This window comes from Phoca vitulina, unplaced genomic scaffold, assembly GCF_004348235.1.
Source record: "Phoca vitulina isolate PV1807 unplaced genomic scaffold, GSC_HSeal_1.0 scaffold42, whole genome shotgun sequence".
Taxonomy (NCBI): domain Eukaryota; kingdom Metazoa; phylum Chordata; class Mammalia; order Carnivora; family Phocidae; genus Phoca; species Phoca vitulina.
Genome location: NW_022589745.1, coordinates 12292984 through 12309885, shown reverse-complemented (window position 1 = coordinate 12309885; position 16902 = coordinate 12292984). Strand labels below are relative to the sequence as shown.

The following is a 16902-nucleotide window of genomic DNA, read 5'->3' as shown; positions in this document are numbered from 1 at the left end:
AAAGGGCTCAGCCTGCACCCCCCGCCCCCATCCCGATGCCGTGAGCCCTGGTGTGGCTGCCACCCTTGCCCTGCCCCTTCGTTCCAGTTTTCCAGCTTGCTGCAGCTCTGTGTTCCTTCTCTGCACTGGAAGATAGGAGACTCGGCTTGGGGTGCTTGGCCTAGCCCTGAGGGCGAGCCTGCCTTTCTCTGGGACTTGGAAGCTGCCGGCCTGGTGGCCCAGGATGGAGACTTCATCTGACCTGCAATCCAGAGTTAGGCCCAGCTGCAAATGGGCAGAGGCATTCTGGGGAGAGAATCATTACTGCCGAAAGCAGGCTCGGAACGTGTCTCCTCCAGAGACCTCGCTTCCCAGCGCACCACCTGGCTCTTCTCCTGACCATGCCGCTCGTCCAAGAAGAAGGGGAACAGGGAAATCTAACGTACTGTCTTCAGTTGCCATCACACGGGATACCTGGAGCCTGGAAACGTGATGACATTTGCGAAGGCATGTGTCCCTGGCTTTAGGGAATGACATGATGGTGTGCATCGGCGAGGACCGTAGGTGAGGTTTGGTTCAGTAGTGGTCATCACGAAATGCGGTGTCACGTTATGGTTCGGAGCACAGACTAGAGCCACATCGCCAGGAGGCTAGCTGGTGAGCTCGGATGGTGACCATATATCTCATCCAACAGTTTCCTTGTCTGTAAAGTGAGAAAGTCGATGGCACCTGCCATTTGGGGTTGCTCTGCTCTTTCAATGAGCTAGTCTAGGTGTGGGCTCTGGGCGGCGCCTGGCACATAGTAAGGATCCAATTCATGTTAGCCCTTTTTATTTTGATCTGAAGCCTTCGTTGAATATTTTATTAAAAGTTAGTTTTCGGGATGTGCCGTGTGTTCCGGCATCGAAGAGCTATTTATTAAGCATCTTCTGAGTGCAGAACTAGTCCCAGAAGGAGTTTCAAAGCTGAAGTCAGCCACAGTGATGAGCAGTCCAACCCCAGACGTGCGGCACCGTCTGGCCATTGGAACAACCAGAGCATCTGAGGAGACCAGAGGCAGCAGGAGAGATCCCCGAACCCGGAGGCTTCTCAGGGCAATGTGGTGGTTCAGAGTCGGGGTGGTGGCCAGAAGGGGATGGAGGCAGGACGCTGGAGGCAGATGGTGGGTTGTGAGGAGGAGGAGGATCTCCACAAGGATGATGGAGGGATGGGGGAGCCGCTCTGAACAGGAGGTGGGAGAAGAGCTAAGGAGAGAGGGATTGCTTGAGAGCCCTGAGGGCACCCAGGGGGGACCCCTCCACTCTGTCCAGCTCCGTGTTGGGGGAGGGAGAGGGCTCCGGATGTGCCAGCAGAGGCCCCCCACATAGGCAGGACAGGCGCGGGCCCGCTGCCCCGCACTGGGAGAGCACAGGCCCCTCTGTGTGCCCAGGAGCCCCGGCCGGGCCTCCTCTCCTTGGAGGGCCCCACAAAGACTCGCTTGTTCTCCCCTGACATCAGACCTCGCCCTCAGGACATCTCTGTTCTTCTGGGGCAAGATCTCACACAGTGATAATGGCCTGAAAGGGAAGACTGGCTCAGGCATCACCATGCCAACCCGCTCCCCGGCAGAGGGCAGGAAGATGGTGCCCACCACGTGAGCCTGTGCACCTTGCAGGTCCTGCCGGGCACAGAGCCGAGCGCCGGGCGCCTGGTCCCAGCCCCATGGGAGCTGCTGGTAGTGGTTCTGAGAAACGCCAGCTGCGTGGTCAGGAATAGGCAAAATATCAGAGGGCCAAATTAATGATCGCAGCATACAATGAGCTGATTGTTTTCTGGTTGGTTTTCTTTTTTTTTTTTCTCTTAAGTAAGCAAGTGTTGCATTTAAACACCTGGGGTTTCTATTTTAACGGAGACTTATGTAGAGAGTTTTACCTTCGAAATTTCATAAAATCTTACTGTTTCGGGGCTCCTGGGTGGCTCAGTCAGTTAAGCATCCGACTCTTGATTTCGGCTCAGGTTAGGATCTCAGGATCCTGGGATCAAGCCCTGCATCGGGCTGCATGCTCAGCGGGGAGTCTGCTTGAGAGTCTCTCTCTCTCTCTCCCTCTCCTTCTGCTCCTCCCCTGCTTGTGCTCTCTCTCTCAAATCAATCAATCAATACTTTTTTAAAAAATAGAAAGAAAAGCTTACTCTTTAGAGGAATCTGTGAGATCGGCTGGTCTAGCTTCTGTCTGATCTTTTTTTTCAAGTGAGTTGACTGAGGCTGGGGGAGTAGGAGGCAGTGTGGACAATGGGAAGAGTAAAGCCTTCCCAGCCTCTCGTCCCAGGCTCTCAGATCGGGATCCTGTGTATAAAGCCCTTAGCACAAAACCTGGCCCACAGCGGGGCTCAGAAAAAGCTATCCCTGATTATTTCGTGAACTTCCATGTGTGCCAAGTGGGATCAATAAATGAAACACTCATAAAACAAAATACATGTTAATCCAGTACAGGAGAAGCTCCTGATTCCCTTCGTCCTAAAACAGCCACTTACTTTTGAGCTACAGGATGGAAAGAGGACTTGACATTGGAACTTCCAATCCTTAGTCTAGGGCAGGGCTTCTCAAACATATAGCCAAGGCCACAGGCTAGTCTGGGAAGGTAAGCTGGTGTCTCCGCAGTCTCTCCATGGTGCTTCCCACACTCCGCTGGGCACCACAGGACCTGAGCTTATTTCATTTCGCTGGGTTCTCAGCTGGTGCAAACCGCACAGCAGCCTCAGACCTCGTATTGGAATAAAAGTTTGCCATCTTCAAGTAGGACTAAGATGCAACCTAAACACTACTTGAGCCATCTGTTGAGGCTGCTGGAGAGCAGAGCTTTCAAACGTAGTCATTTGTGGCCACGGCCACCAGCCTGGGAACCCCAGCTGCAGGGTAAAGTTGAAATCAGGATAGTGCGTGGTTGAGTCATCAAGAGCAGGGCTGGCCTTTAACATAAATTTCGGGATAAATTCCGTGAGTTTGTTTGTTTGGTTTAATTGTGGTCTTGGTGGATCAATCCAAACAGGGAAGTCCCATGGTGACTTTGCTGGGTTCTCTGTGTATTGTGGGTTTCCTGCAGGAGCATCCTCTCTCTCAAGAGCAACACTGTACGTCTGTGTAGGAATAGCTTGTCTATAAGCACGGGGGCGGGGGGTGGGGGTGCAGTCACTAATGGAGGATCTCCCACTATCCTAATTTACACTTTCAGAGTATTTTCCAGGTGGGCCAAAGTAAACTATAGAAACTCATTTTGATAAGCTTAGGATAGAATTTCAGCCTTCCCTCTCCCCCCCCATTTTTTCTTTCTCTTCCACTCCAGCTGGAGTCAAGGTGATTCAGTCACAAGCTATGTTTCCCTTGGTGGCAAATGCGACTTAAGAAATTAGTGAGAGCAGCTGGGGAGGATGCTTACTTACCCAAATGGTTGAATCCATTGATTTTTTTCCCCCAATTGCCATGGCTTCACTGTTGGCAGCCTGGTTAAGACCAGTGCTTTTGAAATGACCTTGATCAGGAATTAAGTGAATTATGGTGTTAAGCGAGCATTGGGTACTACAGCTGTGAATCTGAACACTGTTTACTACGAAGAGGAATAATGTTTAGAAAATATCCAGGACTTTGAAATCGATCCTGCTGCTTTGTCCTTTTTACAAACTTCTGCGTTTGTACGAAGGCCCTACCCTGACCTGGTCTGGCAATTTTAACGTGAGGCGATAATGCCTCTTAGTGGAGAGCCTACTTAACTGCAAGCCCTTGTATTTACCCAAAGAAAAACTGGGTTTGGGCAGCAAGACATCACTTTCACAATTCTTAAAACTAAACAAAGTACCTGCTTTTGAAGGTCATCGCGAGAATCAAATGAGATAATTTGTGGGCAGCGCTTAAAACAGCACGGAGCCCAGGACTGCCGGTGGCCGTGACCGTGGTCATCTGACAACGAGGATATGGGGAAGCAGGGGATGACTGAAGTTGTCTTTGGAGTCCCCAGAATTTCAGTTTCAGGGCCCTCTGTGTCGGCTGTGATATGTGGTAGGAAAGGTGACAGAAGCTGCACATCCTCACCTGAGACAGGACTCCCTTCCCGCCGGCCCACCTGCCTGGAGGCAGGAGGCTGCAAGACCCACTTCCGAAAGCGCACCCATGGTTCAGCCTTACATATTCTCACGGTGCAGGAAATTTGATTCAAAAAGGCATCCACGGGGCGCCTGGGTGGCCCAGTTGGTTAGTACCTGACTGTTGATTTAGGCTCAGGTCATGATCTCAGGGTCCTGAGGTCCAGCCCCATGTGAGGCTCCGCCCTCAGCGGGGAGTTTGCTTAAGATTCTCTCCTTCCCCCTCTGCCCCTCCCTCAGCTCTCTCTCTCTCTAAAAATAAATAAATAAAATATTTCAAAAACAAAGAGGCATCCACAAGTGGGAATTCATGGACCTGAGACGTGTTATTTTGTCATGCCTGTCCTTGACCTTGGGCTTCTCCCAGCTCGGCCTCTGAAGCTGATTGGCAGGGCCAAAGGCGGGGCCAGTCACAGGCTTCTTTTGTGAGGAGTTGCTGGCCATCTCCTCCAAGCTGGTGAGGCAGGCTGTTCTCAGAGCCTGCTGCCTGTCTTCAGTTCACTTGTGCATCCCTGAGACTGTAGCTGGCCTTTCAGATGACTCAAATTTTCTTTCTTTCAATTTTCAAGCATAGCATGAGATCCCTGTCTGCTTCTCCATATGCCAGAAACTAGTTATATCTTTATTAAACTAGGTGAAAGGGGGAAAAACATTTCCTCCCTCCCTCTTTCCTTTGCTCCTTTCCTCCCTCCTTCCCTCCCTCTTTCCTTTGCTCCTTCCCTCCCTCCTTCCCTCCCTCTTTCCTTTGCTCCTTCCCTCCCTCCTTCCCTCCTTCCCTCCCTCCCTTCCTTCCTTCCTTCCTTCCCTCCCTCCCTCCCTCCCTCCTTCCTTCTCTCTTTCTCTTTCTAAGTAAATGGCTGGGACTCAAGAGATCTTAGATGGATACAGATTTTGGCATTCATGCTGTGACTTCTCCACTCATTTTTTTTTCCATTTATTAGCAAACACGTATTCCCTGAGTGGCCTGCTGTGGATTCAAGCGTAAGTCCTAGCTCCTGTCCTGGAGGTTTTCACCTTCTAGGAAGAGAGGCAGACAGGTAAGCAGGAGTGACTGGAATGGTGGTGGTAGGGTGGTATGTGAGGACTCCAAGGGCTCTGGTGAGAGGCAAAGGGCAGGGGACACCGCCCCCCACCCTGGGAATGGGGACAGGCATCAGGACAGGCCCCAGGCCAGTGGAGGATGGGAGTCTGCCGGGCAGAGAACTACCTTGAGAACAGGTGTAAATGCACATAGGAAAACCAGTCCCACCACTTCATCATAACCAGAAGACTGGGATCTGCCCAGGGATCGCAAAGCTGAGCGTGTGAGAGCTGTCACTCCCAAGACCCTCACGTCCATCCCCACCAAGAGTGCGTGCTCTCAGCAGAGGGACCTGGGGTTGGCTTCCGTCCAGCTCCCGGGTCTCCCCAGTAGCCAGATGTCCACTGAGAGGTCTCCCTCCCAACTCCACAGCCTCCTTCTGCATGAGACCTTTCCAGTGTTTTCCAGCCCAGATAATCACCCCTTCTCTTGCACCCCTTTTCCAGAACACTTTCCCTTCACCCAAACCACAGCCCTCCCTAGAATGTTCCATGCTTTACAGTGGGCTTTGAACATGGCTTCTTGCCCTCACTGGATTGTGCTCTCAGACCACTGCAGGGACCGAGTTTTACTGAGCACGGGTCTCTAAAATGAGCAAATGTTCATGTACTTATTCCTTAGACCATTCATCAACTTTCCAAACTCTATTAAGGACTGTGCTAGGTATTGAGGTTATTAGGGTCATCGGAAGGAAGAGGTTATTTAAACTTGGGAGCAAGTGGCCAGGGTGAGGAGAGGTGTTGGAATTCTTTGGCGGTGGGCCATCAGCTAAATTATATTGAATATAAATTGATAGCCTGGCACAGCTAGTAGAGTTTTGCCAACTAAACAAAATCTTTGGTTATAGTGGTACTTTCTAGAAATTCTGAAAAAGCTTATTACTTATTCCAGTGAAATGCTGCCATTTCGTGGGCAATATAACTAGACTCCCAGAGCCTTGGGATCTGTATTAACATCATCGCTTTGTCACCTCATGGATTTTTTTTTAAATTTGAAATTTGAAAGCCAAAGGACAGAGCTTTGGTGTTTGCAAATTATCCCCAACCTAGCGCCTTCATGTTAAAATTGTACTATTATTATAATTGCAATGAAAGCTGATTTGGGCTTCTAGGGCTGGGACATGGCAGGTCCTCAATTGCTTCTCAAGTTCCAAAGGAAAGGGGTCTAAATGAGAGAATGTCATATCAGACCTTTGGAGACACAGGAGAGATGAAACCAGGCTGTCCGAGCATTGCTTCATAGAGCTACTTTGGAGCCACTTTGTTGAATATATGAAAATCGTTTGTAGTTTGCACGCCTATGCGTTTCATGACATTTGCTGCCTCAAGCATACGCAAGGGCTTGAGAACAGTTTCTCTGTAGTCCTATCAGCATTCCACCAGATTCCAGAATTACTACTGTTTTTCACAGACTAACGCTCTAGCACTCCATGATGGCAGCAGTGGCCAATTCGGATACAGCATGGGACATTTGAAAGTGCTGGGGGTCTATCATCACTGTCCTTGCCAAATAACTTGAAATCCAAATGGCTTCAAGGAGCAAGACCAGGGCGGCTTTTGCAGAAAGTGTTGTTGGTGTGGAATGCTGTGACTTACATGGAAGGTCCATCCCTGTTGTAATGAACTTAGCTCACGATTTGGCATTAGGTTGCCTGGGTGCGTATTTGGAAATTGTTGCACATTTTTACTGTATAAAACCCTAGGACTCTGGGACAGGGAGGAGTTCCCAGCTCATTGAGCCAGTCCTGGTGGGCAACAGAGGATAAGGATGAGGCTCAGAGCCGAGAAATGACCTTCCCCAAGGTTCTGCAGCAAATGAATGGCTAAAATGAGATTAGGATGCAGAGGCCATGGCTCTCTGTGCACTTGGTGGCATTACAGAGGCATCATGGTCAATGTTATGTCCTGTGTCCATTTGGCCTTGGGTGACACGATAGCCATCTGACCTACCCAAGGTGCCAAGCTGCATTTCTGCCCAGGAATGTCCCTGCTCCTGCTCTCTGGTTGCAAAGTTCCTACATAATCAGTCCTCAGCTGATTCTTCTGACCTTCTCTTCCTCCCTCCCTTCCCCTGCCCTCCCCTCCAAAATACACTTTCTCTTTTACAGTTTCATACTGTTCCTCGTTTGGACCATGCTCACTGGACAGCATTTCCCCATCCCCTGCAGTGGCTACTTCTCCCTCATTCTTATGCAAATGGCCGTGTCTGACCAAAATATCTGATGAGAGCGTCTCCTCCCGTGGGATATGGAGGAAAAAACTTAGGTTTTGTTAACAGAGAGCTCCATGGGGTCATGGGAGTTCTGTTCATGAATGAATGACTACATTCATTCCAAATGTACGTATGTGTGACATCCCTACTATGTGTCAGGCCCTAGTCTAGGAGTTGAAGGTACATATGTCAATGGTAATAGAGATTAAAAAGAAAAATAAAGAAAGTGACTGGGGGTGGGGTGAGGTGAGGAGAAGTGAAATCCTATTTTGGACTGGGTGGTTAGGTTGGGCTCCCCTGAAAAATAAACCCTGAACAGAGGCCTAAAGAAAAAAACATGCAGATACATTGGGGGAAAACATTCTAGGTAGAAGGACTGGCAAGTGCAAAGGTCCTGTGGCAGAAAGATACGTGGTAAGTTCAAAAAAAGAAAAGGTGAGGAGGCTGAGGTGGCTGAAGCGGAGTGAAGGAGGGGAAGTTGCAGGAGATGAACCACTTTGTGGTACCATCACAGAGAGACTTGTTGACTTTGATAGGGATCTTGTGCCTTACTCTGAGTAAAATAGGACACTGCTAAAAGGATTTAAGCAGAAGAGTGACAGCTGGGAAATCTGTTTAAGGGGCGACTATGATACTCTGGGCAAGAGGTGATGGCTTGTGGCTTGGTCTAGGGCACTGGTGATGAAGGGTGTGAGAAGCAATTGGATTCAAGATACATCTTAAAAGTATAGCTGATGGGATTTGTTAGCTTGGTTATGGGGTATGAGAGAAAGAGAGAAGTCTAGGATAACACCAGCTTTTTCGGACTGAGCATCTGGACACATGGAATTGCCATTGGCTGAGTTGGGGAAGACTGGAACAGGGCAGTTTTAATGTTGGGTATGTTAAGTTTCAGCTGTTTATCACAGTCAAGTAGTCAATTGGATATATGAGTCGGGAGTTCAAGCGAGGGGGGTCAAGGCAACAGGGAAGAATTTGGAAGTCATCAGCATCCATCTCTAAGATGATATTGAAAGCCCTCCCAGATATCAATAACTGTAGGAAGGAGGAGCTCTTCGTCATGGCCGGGAGGACAGAACTCAGACTGGTGGTTGGAACAATAAAAATCACAAGAGTAATAGTGAGTTATGGCAACTACCATTTATGCATCTGGCTGCTTACCTCTGTTGTCTCATTATTTCCAAAAACCACCCTTGAAGAGGTTGAAATAATCTCTGTTTTACTCATATTGAAACTCTGACTCAAGGAGGTGAAGTAAATGTTGTTAAATAACATTTATTAAGACCACCCAGCTCATAAGCTGGCTGAGCTGGGATTCAACCCAAGTCCATGTTGCTGTTGCTATGCTGAGCATCAATCAGGAAGCAGATCACAGCTCAGTTTAAGGAGTTCAAGGGCATGGTCTTCCTCTCATCCTTGCCAAACACCTTTCAGCTGAGAATTTCTACCAGCTCAGCCCCCACCTTCAAGTTAAGCCTGGCCTGAAGATCGGGCACTTCAGGTGCAGGATGAAATAAAGCCCGAGGGGACACAGAGTGCTGCCCATGCCAACAGGGCACACTATGTAAAGCAAGGGGGGACAATTTGAAAAAAAGCATTAGTGATGAGATACAAGACAGAGTCACGCTTCTGCTCTAAACGCCGGGTACAATTTAAAGCAAAGACATTACCGGGAGGCGCTTGTTGATTTCCTAGTGCCAGAGGTCAGAGGACAACGCCCACCCTCCCCGAGGCAGGTGTGCATGGCACACTGGCCCTCTGCAGGCTCTCCGCTCTGCTGTCCTCTGTGTTAGGCCAGGCCGCAGGCAAATGAGTGCGGTGGACTCCATCTAGGAGAGTAAGATCTGACTTGTCCAAGGTCTGCAGCTAGTACATGGTACCTTAGAGATCTGAACTAGGCTTTCCAGACCCCCGAGCTCCTGCCTGTCGCACTGCACTGCTTCAGAAGGGAAAGGAGAGAAGGGGTGGAGGAACCTTGAGAGCGCCTCGTGTCCTCCATCATCCGAGTATCCCCGGCATGCAGTTCCGGGGATGGCCAGCAGAGGGGACCACACACCCGGGTTTCTCCAGCCCGCTGCCTGAAGCCATGTTGAATGAGCAAATGTCTGCAGCAGACTATGAGATCTAAATGTCTCCTTGGCAGGAAATCCTCGAGGAGCACTGCGGGGTTGTGCAAACAGCCTTACAATGTCCGCTTGTGTGTGTGCACTCGGCTTCGCCTGCATCGCTCACAATGCTCTGTTTTTTTTGGATAATGGGGCTCTGTGGACCCATACGCCTTGTCATGCAAAGGGAGGGACCTGTATTTGTCATAAATGGGCTCTTGTATGATTAATAGACGGGCGAAGGAGCATGCAGCAGCCGTTCAGCACCCAGCTTCACGTCCTCACTGAGGCGGTGGTCTGAGTCGGCTTTCTTCCCTTGCTCCAAAGCAGCAGTGCAGTATTTATTGCTAAAAGGGAAATGACTTGTTTACGTGGTGGCTGCAGTTTGGGCTACGCATGACAGGAGGTGCAGAGAACTAGCATTTGTTGTCAGGGGCTGACTGCACGCCAGCTGCTTAATCGGCATTATCTTTATTTCCTCAATAGCAACACTGCAAAGGAAGTATTATAATTTGCATTTTACAGATGAGGAAAACTCCGATTCCGAAGAGTAGCAGGACTTGCCCAAGGTGTCCAGAGCACATGGTATTCCCACTAAACGACTCTCTTTCCTTTTCAGTGTGGTCCATGGTCCACACACTTGAAGATGCCTTCCTCGTCCTGTCTGGCTGCCCATACACTGAAATCGGTGATTTTAAAACAAATGAGGAATTTCCATCCCCGGGCTTCGGTGTGTTTATAGTACCTCCTGGAATTATATGCAAAAAAAAAAAAAAAAATGTGGGTCTGTGTGGATGTGTACATTTTTCTGAGAACGCTGATTTACATCAGATTCTCGAAGTCATCTGCGATGATATTTCTATTTGGGGACATGTTTCTTTTTCTCTGACCTCTTCCTCTTACCAGTGACTGTTTTCTCTATTGAGTGTATTCATAGCTGACATCTCACTGTTGTAGCTATGCAGAGACGACTCTTGTCACACTTCCGAGCAGACAGAAGTGAGGAGGGCTGTGTGCTGTGCTGGACCTGGGCTTGGTGCTCGGTGGGGCGGAGGAGGGAGGATGGAGTGAAATGGGTAACATTCTGAAAATGAAGAAGACATAGCCCTTGAAAGAATTCACAGCAAGGAGGGTTGTTTACTCAGCCTGGGAGTCAGGTAGGAGGTTTCTGGGAGGAAATGCTATTTGATTTGGGTCTTGAAAGATAGACAGAACATCAGCAGGCAGAGGAGAGGGGAAGGGCATTCCAGGCAAAGGGAATAACATAAGCAAAGGGGCGGGGGCGGGGGGAAGGCAAGAAGGAGGCCAGAGCTGTTGGCACTGTCCATATTCTGGTGTGACCAAAGTACATAGCGTTCGAAGGAGCTGAAACTTGAAAGGGACCTCTGGGTCAGATTTTATGGTCCTAAATACCATGTAAAAAAAAAATTGTACTTATCTTAATTTGACAGCCAGCTTGGAAAACATTTATGCTAAAATACGCCCTCCTTCCCCAGCTAACCCCACGTCCCACTCAGCCATGGAGTCTGCCTCGGGAAGCAGCTCCTTGCACAAGAGCCACATATCCCAGTGCTCAGCCAACCGGCCCCACCCACCTCTCCCGTCCCAGCCCAGGTTGATGGCCTCGATCACTTGCTTGGGGTTCAAGCCAGGGATTTTATTTGAAAATGTTAGTTTGGTCTTCCATGAACAATACTTTGAAATCAAGCTGATGGCTGTCTTCAGAAACTGGAAACAAAAGCAGAACCACTCCTACCTCTGAGATTTCAAGGGAGGTTTTCAGGCCCTTAGATGCCCTTCATGCTTGAGATATAATGGAGCATGCCAATCTCCGTTGGCTTCAAATTCTTCAAGTTTTTAGTATGTGAAATGGCTTTTGTTGGTCTTTTTGGCACTTACATAATTTTTGACATCTCCCCCCAAATAAATTTGACCTGGGAAGTAATATCCTGAATGCTTTGACATGTCAATTCCAAGTCTCCTTGGGTATACAGGTGGGCCCCAGTTTAAGAAAACTCAGCATCTGAAAACCTAGACTTACAAATCAAGTTAACCCACGGCACTGGGGTGGGTGGGATTCTCCAGGGGGCTTTCACTTCCCAGAAGGATTTCTTCCAATAGCACCTCCCTGTGCATCAACCTGCTAGGTCATATTTCACCACCTGACAGTGAACTATGGAGGCAAAGAAACTTCAAGCACAAATGTGTGATGCAGCTGCCCATGGAATGAAAACCAGGCAGAGACGAGGGGAAATCTTTTTTTTTTTAATGTTATATTGTAATATAACAGAAATGGAAGAGATTTAATCCTCCAGCAATCGTTTTGCACGTGACATTTCCTGTGACATGCTCCGGAGACTAGTACGTGATCTGAGGTGCTTGGAGTATCTGGTGTTGCATTAGTGGGGGTGGGAGGGTTGGGGAGAGTGACTCAGGCGATAAGGAGATAACTGTGGCGAAGAGGAGGCATGGAGAAGGGTGGGTCTCGGGGAGATGTGAAAGTTAAGTGGATAGTTTGGGGAAGAAAATGGATCTGTGGAGTGTAGTAGGTGCAGAAATCTCAGATGACACTCGGGTTTCTGGCTCATACAATTAGTTGAATGATGATGCTTTTCACTGAACAAGGGAGGGAAGGGATATTTGCGGAGGATATTAAAACCCAAACCCAAATCGCTGTGCTTTCAGGAAATTCACTTAGGTTTGCAGGCCTGGAGTTGAGGAGGAAGGTCCAGTTTGGGGCTAGGGATTGAGAAGTCTTCAGCATATGGGCAAAAATTGGGAGTCGGAGGGTGTCACCTGAGAGGGCGGGAAAGGTGTGAAGAGAGACAACTGGAGACCGACACTTAAAGGTTCGATGGAGGGAAGTGGAAACTTGAGAAGGAACACTCAGGGAGAGGAGGGAGGAGCAGAGATCAGGGAGCAGAGTCAGGGAGGCGGGTTTGACCCAGAGCACATGCGCCAAGACTCAGCTCCTCCCTCAGAGGAGGGGGGGCCGGGTGCTTGTTGAGCTACTTACCTGAGAAGGAATTCTGGAAAAAGGAGATTTGTAATCCAAGAGAATGGACAGTGTTTAATCTAAATCATTGATGGTCTGGACAGCCCAAATTTTAAGTAACTTCTTGGTGTTTCCTTTCAGTTTCTAGACTGAACTGAGGCCATCCCAGAAAAGTCGAGTAACTACCCCACGAAAGGCTTTTCCAAGACTAACGCTTAGGTCCCCAGGCTGCTGGCTCTGCAAGGGGTCACTTCCCCTTTGAAATTAAGCAGAACTGGCCTGGGTGGGCTGAGACTGTCAGCCCTCCTTCTCGGTCAGGGGCAGACTGATCAACCTGTTTGCTCACAACCATGTTCTTGATTTCACAAGTGAAAGGGAACAAATTCACTAATGACTTCCCAGTGGCGGGCTGGTCCAGAGCAAAGCCCCAGCTTGATTGTTTCCATATTCACGAACATTTGAAACTGGGGGGCATGTTGACTTCCATTCCCTAAAAAAGAATCGGATTTTGCCCTCGTTTCTTGGAGGCTTTTTGCTGCTTTAATATTGATGTTTATGGGGAAATTAGCTATGATGAGGTAATAGTCTATTTTAGAAAACTGAACTCAGATACTGAAAGGGCTATTTTAAACCTGCATTTAATCGTTGCGTTCCATAATGGTCTCTTGGTTTTTTGTTGTTTTGTTGTTGTTTTTGTTGTTGTGTTTTGAGAATTCCCACGGATTGTCTTACAACTGGACTCTAGTAGTTTGTATTCCACGGGAACCGCCAAGCCCTTTTGAGGGACACCATGGTATTAATGATCGATGAGAATATTCAAGGCATTTTCCCAGTTGAGTGCCATTACTTGTAGTGTTAAAACGTTTTGAAAACACATTTTAGCCATTAACTCATTTTTATTGTCAGATGAAAGTGCTTTAATAGACTCACTCTACTTCAGTTTTCCTCCTTCATCTCAGAATGAAATCATCTGTTGGATTCTTGGCAACCCGTTTGGCAACACAACGGAGAACCTTACGACTTCGTTACCGAAGTGGCAGATGGGGAAGGGCATTCCAGCCCAGCCCAGCTATCTAAAATCGCTGACCTGGCTTAGCAGATTCCGGCTCCTGGAATTTATAAGCTGAGCTACTTCATTCCGTTGGTGCATTTTGTCCCCCCGCCCCAAGCAAAACAGGTGCTTATTTTGTTTAGGCAATGCACCTTTATTTTAGTTGAGAGGTATTTTTTTTAAAGCCACCTATTTTGTATCTAATGAATTATAGGCTGATGGTTAACTGGTTTTGCCTATAATTCAAAGCAGTCAAGTCGTGTAAATGGTGTACTGGGGGGTTCTGTGGTGACCAGAGAAAGTGTCTGGGAGCCCTGTGAATAGCAGACTATCACAGCACAGACTATCTTTCCTCCTGGGACATCTCCCTGAAAGCTGCTGATGGTTCATGGGCGGCAAGCCAGAGGGGTTGTTTTGCTTTGCAGGGCAGTGTGGGGAGCCCACAAGCCTCTGGTGTCATGGGCAGCCCCTGCCATCCTGGTCCTTGTCATGATTTCTCCAGCTTTGAACCTTGTTGATCAGGTTGAAAGGTAGATTATCTTACTAGCCCTCCTAAATTCACAGACAGCCCCCAAAGCCGGAGCTGGTCTGCTTTTCTCTATTCTGCTGGGGGACATCTTGGGGCGCTGTTGTAGTTAGTAGGTCAGACTTCAGATAAAACTACGTAAGGCCCATAGCAGGATCCAGCTGGAGGCCCTGGCCTGAGAGCCTAGACCAGGCTCCCCTTGGAGCTCTGCTCCCGAGTCCAGGCAAGTAACTGACCAGGTTAGCAGTTCTGAGGTTTTTTTAATTTCAATAAACCAGTAAAATTTCAAAACAAACTTTGGGGATTTAGGATGCAACTGTCACCTTTGCTTTGTAAAATAAATAAAAAACGCTGCTGCATAAACATGTTTGAATAGCTTTAGCTTTCTGCAAGCCTCATGACATAGCCTTTATTTCTCATGTTTTGCCCTAGACTAATGATGCTTTGGAACCACAGGGCAGAGCAGTTAAGGATTGCTTATTTTTTTTAGTGTTAACTGTGTGCTAAGTGCTGGGCGTACAGTAAGGTATAAAAACAGCCCTGCCCAAGAAGACCGGGCCTTGAGAGAGCTAAGGGAGAAAGCGTGTAATCACTCGCAGTCCAGGCTGATGGGCACCGTGACATAGTCAACACAGCATGTTGGATGAACGGAGAGAGGTAGAGCTCGCTCGAGGGATGGGATTTTGTTTTACCTGAGGTGGGGTCAAAGAGTAGGGAGGAGTCAGGGGGCTCCTTCTGAAGGCCCTGGTTTCCAAACTCATACTTCAAAGGAATTCCAGGGAGGCACTTGCCAAAACTAGTGCTTAGAGGTCACATGGAATTGGATTCCAGACCCTGCTCTGCCACCTGTGGGCTTGAGAAGGTTTCTAAATCTTGAAGATTATTTCTTTATCTCTAAAATTGAGATAATAACTGTTCCTACCTCATATGGTTGTTGTAAAAATTAAAATATGCTAATCCACGAGAAGCTCTCATCACTATGGCCTGCAAAGCATTAAAAAATGTTAGTTGTTATAATAATTGGAAGCAGAAGGAGAAGCATGTGCAAGGGCCCTGAGGCAATAAAGTGCAGGGCTCCTTTAGAGAAACACAGGGTGTGGGGGGAATGCAGGGTCCCTGGATAGGGAGGAAGACGGGACAGAGGAGATGAGCAGAGGCCAGAGGCCAGGTTCTTCTGTGCTCAGTGCATGTATCTGAATGCATTCTATCCTGCAGGCACTGGGAAGCAGTGGAAGCCTATTAAGCAAGGAAATAACATAATCAGATTTGTGCTTAGAGAGAGGGTGTTGCCAGTCGCGTGGAGATGAATGGCAGGGTAACAAGACGAGTCAGGAAGATCGGTCTGGGGGTATTTGCTGGATGCAGGCAAGTTCTGCTGAGTGTGTCAGAATTAGGATAATCAAGGGAGGGGCAGAGAGAAGTGTGCACAATTGTATGAACCATCCATGGGGATGTCCCTGTTAGGTTGCCGATTAGCACATTCTGGTGAGATCTTACGGACTTGGAGCAGAAACCCTCCAGTGGCAACAACACACTGCACTGTACTTTTTATGTCTTAAAGAATGGATTGGATGTCCCATTTACTTTTTGTGTTGGTGGATGGAGCATGAGATCGAGAGGCAGGCTATCTCCATTCTGGTCCCTTCTTTGGCCCTAATGTGTTTTGGGTCCTTGAGCAAGTGCTTTTTTGTCAAAATAGAAGCTATAAAAAGATGATCCCAGTTCTAATATAGGATATATTGTGATGACATTTGGGACTCTGGATCAGGAAGTCCAGAATCCATCTGGAAGACTTAGGGAAAGACACTACACCTGACCTGTGAGTTCTGGTCTGTAAAATGGGTCCAATAATACCTTTTCTACATTTGACACATGCTGAAGTTGAGGGTGAATGTGGCCAGACACCTTTCTGACAAAGGTGTGATATTATATGAATATATGTCATTGTTGTGTTTGTGATTGGTCCGTGGCTTGTCTGCGGTGCCGCAGAAGAATGTTAGGATCAACCAGGACTTCTTATGTCACAAAATATTGATTTCTTTAAAAAAAAAGATTTTATTTATTTATTTGATAAATAAATAAAAGAGAGAGAGAGAGAGCAGCAGCAGAGGGAGAGGGAGAAGCAGGCTCCTCGCTGAGCAGTGAGTCTGATGTGGGGCTCAGTCCCACGACCCTGAGATCATGACCCGAGCCCAAGGCAGATGCTTAACCTACTGAGCCACCAGGTGCCACCAGTCACCCACGAAGTCTTTGATTTCTTAAAATCTTTGCACCAGGGGCAGGGATGTTAAGTATTTTAGATTCTGGAAGGTATTGACTCATTCCAAGGGCTAACAAAACCCATCCCTTCTGATAGAGGCATTGGGCATTTGTCATCTTAGACCTTAAGGAAAAAAATATTAGAAGGTAAAACCCTGCAGGGCTACTGTTTTATCTATTTTTTTCCTCACCTTCTGTTCTTATTGATAAAGGTGATCTTGGCTTTGGAATTCTCCTTTCAAATAGTCTTAGCTACTAAAGAAATCTTCTGAGGGCCTATTCTCTAATCAAGAAAATTGGCGTTGAAATTCTGGTGGATGCAGGAAAAGGTCAGCGTTCACAATAATGTCTGCACCCTGGGCCTGAGTCCTTTGTTATGTCTTACTTACAGTAAACAGATTAATTTCCTCACAAACTATGACCACATTTTTTAAAAGCAAGCTCAGATTGGTTTTATTTGGTTTTACACTCTGGGAATACAGCTAATGCTATTATTCAATTTTTCCTTCCAAACAAAAACAGAGTTCCAAATTATACACACACACATACACACACGTGTATGTGTGTGTATGTGTGTGTGTG

General features: G+C 47.8%; 1 protein-coding gene across 7 annotated transcripts in view; it reads left to right on the top strand.

Moving 5' to 3' along the window:
• Window positions 1–16902, top strand: part of CYRIA (CYFIP related Rac1 interactor A) — a 104895-nt gene that overhangs the window by 50373 nt on the left and 37620 nt on the right. For 4 of the 7 annotated variants that reach the window (XM_032430134.1, XM_032430131.1, XM_032430130.1 and 1 more), the window contains one exon: window positions 5034–5129. The exons of 2 other annotated variants lie outside the window; for them this stretch is intronic. The gene's annotated coding sequence lies outside the window, so the exon portion shown is untranslated. Of the gene's footprint in view, window positions 1–5033; window positions 5130–7897; window positions 10220–16902 lie in introns of those variants that run through there. One more of the 7 variants, XM_032430137.1, reaches the window with a different exon arrangement.